This window comes from Zingiber officinale, chromosome 3B (genome assembly GCF_018446385.1).
Source record: "Zingiber officinale cultivar Zhangliang chromosome 3B, Zo_v1.1, whole genome shotgun sequence".
NCBI classification, from domain to species: domain Eukaryota; kingdom Viridiplantae; phylum Streptophyta; class Magnoliopsida; order Zingiberales; family Zingiberaceae; genus Zingiber; species Zingiber officinale.
Genome location: NC_055991.1, coordinates 42,943,328 through 42,953,451, shown reverse-complemented (window position 1 = coordinate 42,953,451; position 10,124 = coordinate 42,943,328).

Below are 10,124 nucleotides of genomic sequence, written 5' to 3'. Positions count from 1 at the left end.
CCCCAACTTCCCGTCGGTGTATTGCTTCCGCTCGGAAGCTTGACGATCGTCACCATCATTATCCGCTCGGCCAAGCTTCGGTTGGCCTTTTACCTTCGACCTCCACGTGGCGTTGACTCTACTAAATGGGGACTCCCATTCTTGTCGAAGGAGGCGATTAGTCCGATTGACTGGACTATTGTTTCACCGAACGACTCTTCAGAAATCCTTCTCCGCTCGGCCGATGAGGCGGTAATTACGGCCTCCGTCAACGCCATCGTCCCTCCTTTCTTGTGCTCGAAAGGGATTTCTATCGAAGTATTTTGATAAGCGAGTCGAACGGCCATACGTTGCCTTATCCTATAGACGCCGGCTCGTTTCTCGATTTTTAACGTCGGAGCTCGGCGCGGATATTATAGCGGTCGGCCTCTCGATCTTTAGCGGGGCTCGTCGGTAGCGGATATTATGGGTCGGTGGCTCTCGATCTTTAATCGTCGGTCCTTCCGGGCGTTTATAGCCGCTCGTCTCGATTTTTAACTTTGGAGCTCGACGGATTTTAGACCTCTCGATCTTCTAACGGGCTCTTCTAACCTCGGACGTTGTGTGGGCAACGATCTTCCGAGATGAGAACCACCAAGCACCTTCTTCTTCCTTCTAGGTTTCGGCCACCACAATTCTCCAAGAGAAGTAGAGGTCCGGCCACCACCACCAAGCTCTAAGGGATGCATGAAACAAAACCTCCTTTCTCTTCTTCTTCTCCTAGATAGAACCAACCACCATCAAGAGCTCCAAGAGGGGTTGCCTGTAACGCCCAAAAATTCTCAAAACTATTTTAGAAATATTCTATGATTTTTCTGGAATTTTAGGATATTTTTACAGAATTTTTAGAGTAACGGAGGTAGCAAAAATAATTAGAACAGTAAATCGAACCCGGGACCTCTCGGATCCGATAACTTTTAGTTAGCCTTAGTAACAGATGAACCCAGCAGGAAAGGAAAGGGAAATGATTTAATTTATATTGAAGTTGGGCGAACTAATTCCTAAATATAAATAGGAAAATTATTAAGTGAGGATATTATTTTTTTTATCGTGACTTTTCCTCCTCAAACCCTCACCTCCCTCTCCTTCCTCACCTCTCGGCGCAAGCAAGCCTAGGGTTCCATCCCTAGGGCCATAGGAGCATCTTCCGGCAACATCAAGGATACGAGGACACTCCTCTCAGAAGAGCCGAAGAAGATCGAAGAGATCTCTTCTCGGAAACCTAGTGCTTAGATCATAAGAAAATCCAAGCAGGGTAAGAAACCCTCACTGCGGTATAAGTATCTTTTGTTTGATTACATGCCTTTAGTTTAGCTATATGCAGATTTTTCGGCACCCAAGGTGTGTTTAAACCCTCCTCGCAGATTAGGGATCTAGTTGAGCACCTCTAGATGGGCTAGACACGTTGTTCTCCTTCAGTTGGCGTTGGGTGCCTAGAGGTGGTCTCCCTATTAGAGGGAGAGTTGGAGCACACCAAGTTCGGCAAAATGATTAGTGTAGCTAAATATTACCTCGGATATTTTTAACTCGATTAAATGCATTAGTAGCATTTAAATCGGTATATTAGTCTAGTTTCAGCTAACATGGGACTACGGTCCAATGGGTGGGCTCAATCGCCTCTAGGTTTAGATAACCTAGCTCTAGGTTCAGATAACCTAGAAACAACAAAATAAACAATTAGTAGCTATATTCAGTATTTTATTACTGTACTGGGTTAGATATCCATTGGGTTGGGCTCCCGATCGTCCCTAGGTTTAGATAACCTAGTAAACCCTACTAAATCGGGACTTGTAAACCCGGGTCTAGCTAGGGATGCGCGCATGACAGCAGCATGATTACTATTTTCACTTATTATGATAATAGCTTTCAAATTCGTAACCTAGTTATGTGAATATAGTTTAAGCTCAGTTTTAGTTTCAGTTTCAGTTTAGTTCTCCTAGTTGATACCATGAGATAGCTCTATGCTTAGATTTTATTATGCATGCCATGTTTCAGTATTTATGCCATGTAACTTCAGTATGACATGCTTTAACAAATTCAGTGCATGTTTTTAAATAGCATTTCTTTAAAAACATGTTTGCATCGTTGCATGTTTTAGTGAGGTAGCTGGTTTCTTACTAAGCTTAAAGCTTACAGATACTATTTTCCCTTATACTGCAGATAAAGGTAAAGGGAAGATGGACTAGCAGAGGAAGCTGGAGGTCAATGCAGAGATGGTGTGTGTGGCAGGAACTTGGAATGAAGATCCTGAGGAAGTTTAGCAAATTAAGAACTTAGTTTCTTTTCTTAAGACACTTTTATGCATTTCTAGTGGTTTAAATGCTATGAATTAATAAACCTTGCACTATGTCATGTTAGAATGTTAGTTAGTGGATATTAGAATATTTTCCATGCATTGTATAATTGTGGTGTGAGGTTTTGGCACGAACCATTGGTGAGTTCTGGTGTGAAATCGAAACCCGGATCGATCTACGGATCGATCGAAGTAAATGTAGTGCCCTTTGGATCGGTCGGTGGCCGATCCAGGTAACAGAGTTAGCGTCATGGATTGGTCGGCCGGCTGATGATCTGACTCATGATCGGTCGACCGTCGGTGAGCCCGCTGAATCGATCGCGATCGATCGGTGTACTCTGGATCGGTCAGCCGATCGACAGCGGTGTAGCTTATGGATCGGTCGGTAGACCGATCCGGAGTTTTCTCCGTGTCGGTATCACTGGATCGATCCGACAGCCCAATCGATTCATGGATCGATTGAAATGCCTGATTACAGCTAGCAGGACATCCGAGAGGCATAGATTATCTTCCCTAGCATGTGTACAACTCTTAGGTACACCTAGAATGTTAAGTTCAGATTTTACAGTAATCAGTTTAGTAAAATTTTAATCAATCCAGATTTCCGCAATAGTGATTTAGCACAGCATAATGTAGCGATCGGCCTCACAGCCTAGTCAGTAGGAGGTGGGTCCTTACATTGCCGCCGACCACAAGAAGAAGAGAAGAGGGAGAAGCTAGGGCCGACCACCAAGTAGGAAAAGAGAGGAAGAATAGAATAGAGTCGTTAGTTATGAAGACACCTCTACCCCCTCTTTTATATTCCTTGGTCTCGGCAAATAAGGAAATTTTAATAAAAACTTCCTTAATTCTTTTGCCATGAAAAAAAAATATTTTAATTAAAAACAATATTCTTCTCTTATTAATAATGGCCGGCCACCACAAGCTATAACCAAGGAGAGTTTTAATTAATTAAAACTTCCTAGAAATTTATAAAAATTTCTCCAATAATTTTCCCTTCATGATGATTTGTAAAAAGGAAATTTTATAAATTAAAATCTTTCTTTTAAACATGTGGATAAAAAGAAAGTTATCTCTAAAAAATTAAAATCTCTTTTAATCTACAAATAAGGAAAGATATCAAATCTTTTCTTAATCTTTTGTAGAAGCTTTATAAAAGAAATATTTAATTTTTAAACTCTCTTTTAAATCATGAACATGGTTAAAAAGGAAAGTTTTCTTAAAAATAAAAATCTACCTTTTAATCTATAAATAAGGAAAGATTTTAAATCTTTTCTTAATCTTTTGTAGATAGCTATAAAAGGAAAGATTTAAATTTTAAACTCTCTTTTAAAACCATGATATCCACATAAGAAATAATTTTAATAAAAATCCCTTTTTAATATGATGTGGTCGGCCACCTAAGCTTGGGCTCTAAGCTATTGGCCAGCCACCTTAAGGCTCAACCTTTAGGCTTGGTCGACCCTAAGCTTGAGCTTCAAGCTTGGCTTGGCCGGCCCCAATAGGTTGGGTAAGAAGATGGGTATGTGGTGGGTATAAATCTCTATATACAAGAGGCTACGATAGGGACCGAGAGGAGGAATTAGTTTTGGTCTCCCGATGAAATTAAGCTTCCCGTGTTCGCCCCGAACACACAACTTAATTCCATTAATAATAATTCATTCCACTAAAGAACTATTATTGAACTACCGCACCAATCCCAAATTATATTCTCCTTCTTATTATGAGTGTGTTAGTCTCCCTGTGTTTAAGATGTCGAATGTCTACTAATTAAATGAGTTACTGACAACTCACTTAATTAATATCTTAGTCCAAGAGTAGTACCACTCAACCTTATCGTCATGTCGGACTAAGTCCACCTGCAGGGTTTAACATGACAATCCTTATGAGCTCCTCTTGGGGACATTATCAACCTAGATCACTAGGACACAGTTTCCTTCTATAATCAACAACACACACCATAAGTGATATCATTTCCCAACTTATCAGGCTTATTGATTTATCGAACTAAATCTCACCCATTGATAAACTAAAGAAATAAATATCAAATATATGTGCTTGTTATTATATTAGGATTAAGAGCACACACTTCCATAATAACTGAGGTCTTTGTTCCTTTATAAAGTCAGTATAAAAAGAAACGACCTCAAATGGTCCTACTCAATACACTCTAAGTGTACTAGTGTAATTATATAGTTAAGATAAAGTAATATCTAATTACATTACGACCTTCCAATGGTTTGTTCCTTTCCATCTTGGTCGTGAGCTACTGTTTATAATTTATAAGGTGCTGATAACATGATCCTCTGTGTGTGACACCACACACCATGTTATCTACAATATAAATTAATTGAACAACTACATTTATCATAAATGTAGACATTTGACCAATGTGATTCTTTTTTCTAGATAAATGTTTATACCAAAAGCTAGGCTTTTAGTATACACTCTAACATTGTGTTCTTTAGAAGTTAAATTAGGAATCGCAAACGGAACTTAACATTATTGATTCGAAATTTAACTTATCTATTCTTGATGGTTAAGACTTGGATCACAAGCGAAACTTAACACTATTGATCCAAATCCACCTATGTTATAAATTCAATTAAATATTAATTTTCAAAATTGGCTTCCAGGACTGCATGGCGAGGCACATGGCCTTCTTGGGTATGGGAGCATCCACCACCGTCTAGACAAAGCCTTTTATGGAAAGCTAATATTTAATTTCCTTATATAACTCTAGATTTAACCAAAAGGAACAATCGAATCACAAATTCGAAAAACAAAAAAAACACAACTTCGAAACAAATCCGAAAAACTAGAATCTAATGCCTCTTGTGTTTGGAATTCTAACAAAGAAGAACTAGTATGATGCGGAAAAGTAATTCCTAGTTATACCTCTTCTTTGTATGCTAATAACCTCGAAATCTTCTGCCGTATTCCTTGCCTCGCCTTGGACGTCGTCTGGGTGACGATCCTCCGAGATGAACACCACCCAAAAGTCTCTTCTTCCTTCTAGTATTCTGCCACCACCACCACTAAGGAACCAAAGAGAGCAAGGGGAAAAGAGAGGGAGAGAGGGTCGGCCACAATGAGAAGCTCCACCACGAGAATAAGAATTAATCGTCTCATGAGGCCTCCCCTCCCCTTCTTTTATATTACTTGCCCAAGGCAAATAAGGAAAGACTTTTTACAAAAATTAAAATCTTCCTCTTGTTTTTCCTCTTCCCCTTTTATTTTTCCTTTTCTTTTCGCTTAATTGAATCAATCATCAAATCATTGATTGAATGAATTGATTTGGCCGACCCCTTGCTTGGGCACCAAGCAAGGGTGGCTGGCCCCTTAAAAGCAAGGAAATAACTTTGTAAAAATTTTATAAGCGAAGAAGGAAACCTCTTATAAAATTTTACAAGCTCTCTTTTAATTTCCTAATGTGGGTGTTAAAAAAGGAAAGTTTTAAAAATTAAAACCAAGTTTTAAAATCTAAAACTTCTCTTCTAAAATTTTCTTTTTTAACATGGTTACAAAAATAGAAAATTTTAATTTTAAAACTTCGCTTCCTTTTTTCTAAAAACCATGAGGATGGTTAAAAAAAGGAAAGTTTTAAAACTTTTAAATTTTTTTTAAACCATGTGGCCTAATTCAAATAAGGAAAGTTTTATATTTTAAAATCTCTCTTTTAAAACTTGTAGATATCTACAAAGAGAAGATTTTAAAAATTTAAACCACCCCTCCTTATTTGAAATATGTGGCTGACACCCTTCAAACTTCTTGTGGCCGGCCACCTTAAGGAGATTATGGCCGGCCCCTTTGGCTTGGTCACCAAGCCATGGGTCAGCCCTTTCTTGGACACCAAGATGGACTTTTCATGAGTGGACTTGAGGCTTTATTGAGGCTACGACAGGGACCTAGAGGAGAAATTGGTTTAGGCCTTCTGATGAGCTTGAGTATCCCGTGTTCGCCCCGAACACACAACTCAAGTTCATCAATAATAACTCATTCCACTAGAGAGTTATTATTGCACTACTGCACCAATCCCAAATTACATTATGGGCTCCTTCTTATCATGAGTGTGTCGGTCTCCCTGTGTTTAAGATAACAAATGTTCACTAATTAAGTAAGTTACTGACAACTCACTTAATTAATATCTAGCTCTAAGAGTAGTACCACTCAACTTCATTGTCATGTCGGACTAAGTCCACCTGCAGGGTTTAACATGACAATCCTTATGAGCTCCTCTTGGGGACATTCTCAACCTAGATTACTAGGACACAGTTTCCTTTTATAATCAACAACACACACTATAAGTAATATCATTTCCCAACTTATCGGGCTTATTGATTTATCGAGCTAAATCTCAACCTTTGATAAGTTAAAGAAATAAATACTAAATATATGTGCTTGTTATTATATTAGGATTAAGAGCACACACTTCCATAATAACTAAGGTCTAGTTCTTTTATTAAGTCAGTATAAAAAGAAATTACCTAAAATGGTTATACTCAATACACTTAGAGTGTACTAGTGTAATTTATTAATCAAGATAAACTAATACATAATTACACTACGACTATTCCAATGGTTTGTTCCTTTCCATCTTAGTCGTGAGCAACTGTTTATAATTTATAAAGAACTGATAACATGATATTCTATGTGAGACACCACACACCATGTTATCTACGATATAAATTAATTGAACAACTACACTTAACATAAATGTAGATATTTTTGTCCAAAAGTGATTTTTTATTTAAAAAAAAAATGTTTACAAAAGCTAGGCTTTTAGTATACACTCTAACAATATTCCACTTATACTAAAAGACTAAGTGTAATATCTTGTTGGTTAGTCCTAGGAAAACGTACCGGTTCCACTGTACAAAATTTTTTTGTACAAGTGTCGAACCTTTCCTTAAATAACATATTGTGTTCTTTAGAAGTTAAATTAGGAATCGCAGACGGAACTTAACATCATTGATTCCAAATTTAACTTATCTGTTTTTAATGGTTTAGATTTGAATCGCAAGCGGAACTTAACACTATTGATTCAAATCTACCAAAGTTATTAATTCCATAAATATTAATTTCCAAAATTGTCTTCCAGGACTGCATGGCGAGGCACATGGCCTTCTTTGATATGGGAGCAACCACCACCGCCTAGGCAAAGCCTTTTAAGGAAAGCTAATATTTATTTCCTTAAATAACTCTACGTTAACCAAAAAGAACAATCGAATCACAAATTTGAAAAAGAAGAAAACACAAACTCGAAAAACTAGATCTAATTGCTTCTTGTATTTAGAATTCATACAAAAGAAATACAACTAGTATGATGCGGAAATTAATTACTAATTATTCCTTCCTTTGTAAACTTTAATGACCTCATGATCTTCTAACGTATTCCTCTTCTAACCTCGGACGTTGTGTGGGCAATGATCTTCCGAGATGAGAACCACCAAGCACCTTCTTCTTCCTTCTAGGTTTCGGCCACCACAATTCTCCAAGAGAAGTAGAGGTCCAGCCACCACCACCAAGCTCCAAGGGATGCATGAAACAAAAACTCCTTTCTCTCCTTCTTCTCCTAGCTAGAACCGGCCACCATCAAGAGCTCCAAGAGGGGTTGCCGCCGGCCACAAGAAGAAGAGAAGAGGGAGAAGCTAGGGCCGGCCACCAAGGAGGAAAAGAGAGGAAGAATATAATAGAGTCATTAGCCATGAAGGCACCTCTACCCCCTCTTTTATAATCCTTGGTCTTGGCAAATAAGGAAATTTTAATAAAAACTTCCTTAATTCTTTTGCCATGAAAAGGAAAATTTAATTAATTAAAAATCAATTTTCTTTTCTCAATTCATATGGTCGGCCACTTTCTCCCCAAAACAAGGAAAATTTAATTCACACAAGAATTAAAACTTCCTAATTTATTTCTAGAAATTTATAAAAATTTCTCCAATAATTTTAATCCCTTCATGATTGGTTAGTAAAAAGGAAATTTTATAAATTAAAATCTTTCTTTTAAACATGTGGATAATTTCCAAAAAAGGAAAGTTATCTCTAAAAATTAAAATCTCTTTTCAATCTACAAATAAGGAAAGATATCAAATCTTTTCTTAATCTTTTGTAGAAACTAATAAAAGAGAATATTTAATTTTTAAACTTTCTTTTAAATCATGAACATGATTAAAAAAGGAAAGTTTTCTCAAAATTAAAATCTACCTTTCAATCAACAAATAAGGAAAGATTTCAAATCTTTTCTTAATCTTTTGTAGAAAACTATGAAAGGAAAGATTTAAATTTCAAACTCTCTTTTAAAACCATGATATCCACATAAGAAATAATTTTAACAAAAATCTCTTTTTAATATGATGTGGCCGGCCACCTAAGCTTGGGCTCTAAGCTATTGGCCAGCCACCTTAAGGCTCAACCTTTAGGCTTGGCCGACCGTAAGCTTGAGCTTCAAGCTTAGCTTGGCCGACCCCTATAGGTTGGGTAAGAAGATGGGTATGTGGTGGGTATAAATCTTTATATACAAGAGGCTACGATAGGGACCGAGAGGAGGAATTGGTTTTGGTCTCCCGATGAAATTAAGCTTCCGAACACACAACTTAATTCCATCAATAATAATTCATTACACTAAAGAACTATTATTGAACTACCGCACCAATCCCAAATTACATTTTGGGCTCCTTCTTATTATGAGTGTGTTAGTCTCCTTGTGTTTAAGATGTCGAATGCCCACTAATTAAGTGAGTTATTGACAACTCATTTAATTAATATCTTAGTCCAAGAGTAGTACCACTCAACCTTATCGTCATGTCGGACTAAGTCCACCTGCAGGGTTTAACATGACAATCTTTATGAGCTCCTCTTGGGGACATTATCAACCTAGATTACTAGGATACAATTTGCTTCTATAATCAACAAGTCACACTATAAGTAACATCATTTCCCAACTTATCGGGTTTATTGATTTATCGAACTAAATCTCACCCATTGATAAATTAAAGAAATGAATATTAAATATATGCGCTTGTTATTATATTATGATTAAGAGCACACACTTCCATAATAACTGAGGTATTTATTCCTTTATAAAGTCAGTATAAAAGGAAACGACCTCTAATGGTCCTACTCAATACACTCTAAGTGTACTTATGTAATTATATAGTTAAGATAAACTAATATCTAATTACACTATGACCTTCTAATGGTTTGTTCCTTTCCATCTTGGTCGTGAGCTACTGTTTATAATTTATAAGGTACTGATAACATGATCCTCTATGTGTGATACCACACACCATGTTATCTACAATATAAATTAATTGAATAACTACATTTATCATAAATGTAGATATTTGACCAATGTGATTCTTTTTTCTAGATAAATGTTTATACCAAAAGCTAGGCTTTTAGTATACACTCTAACAATCTCCCACTTATACTAAAAGACTAAGCTGCCATATCTGCTGCCATACATCTGATTCCTAACCCTTCAACATGCCCATCAAAAGCTCTTGCCTTAAGGGCCTTAGTGAAAAGATCTATAGGTCATCATCTGATGGAATTTAGGCGGTAACAACTTCTCCTCGTTATACGATTTCTCGTATTGGGTGGTACTTACGCTCGATTGTGTTTACTTTCTTTATGGACTCTTGGTTTCTTCGAGTTTGTTACTGCACCAATATTATTACAATAAATTGTAATAATCTTTGGACTGACCAGAAATCATATCTAAGTCCATCTTGAGGTTACTGAGTCATTCAGCTTCTATGGCTGTCTCTGAGGCTGCCACATACTCAACTTCCATAGTGGAGTCTGAAAAG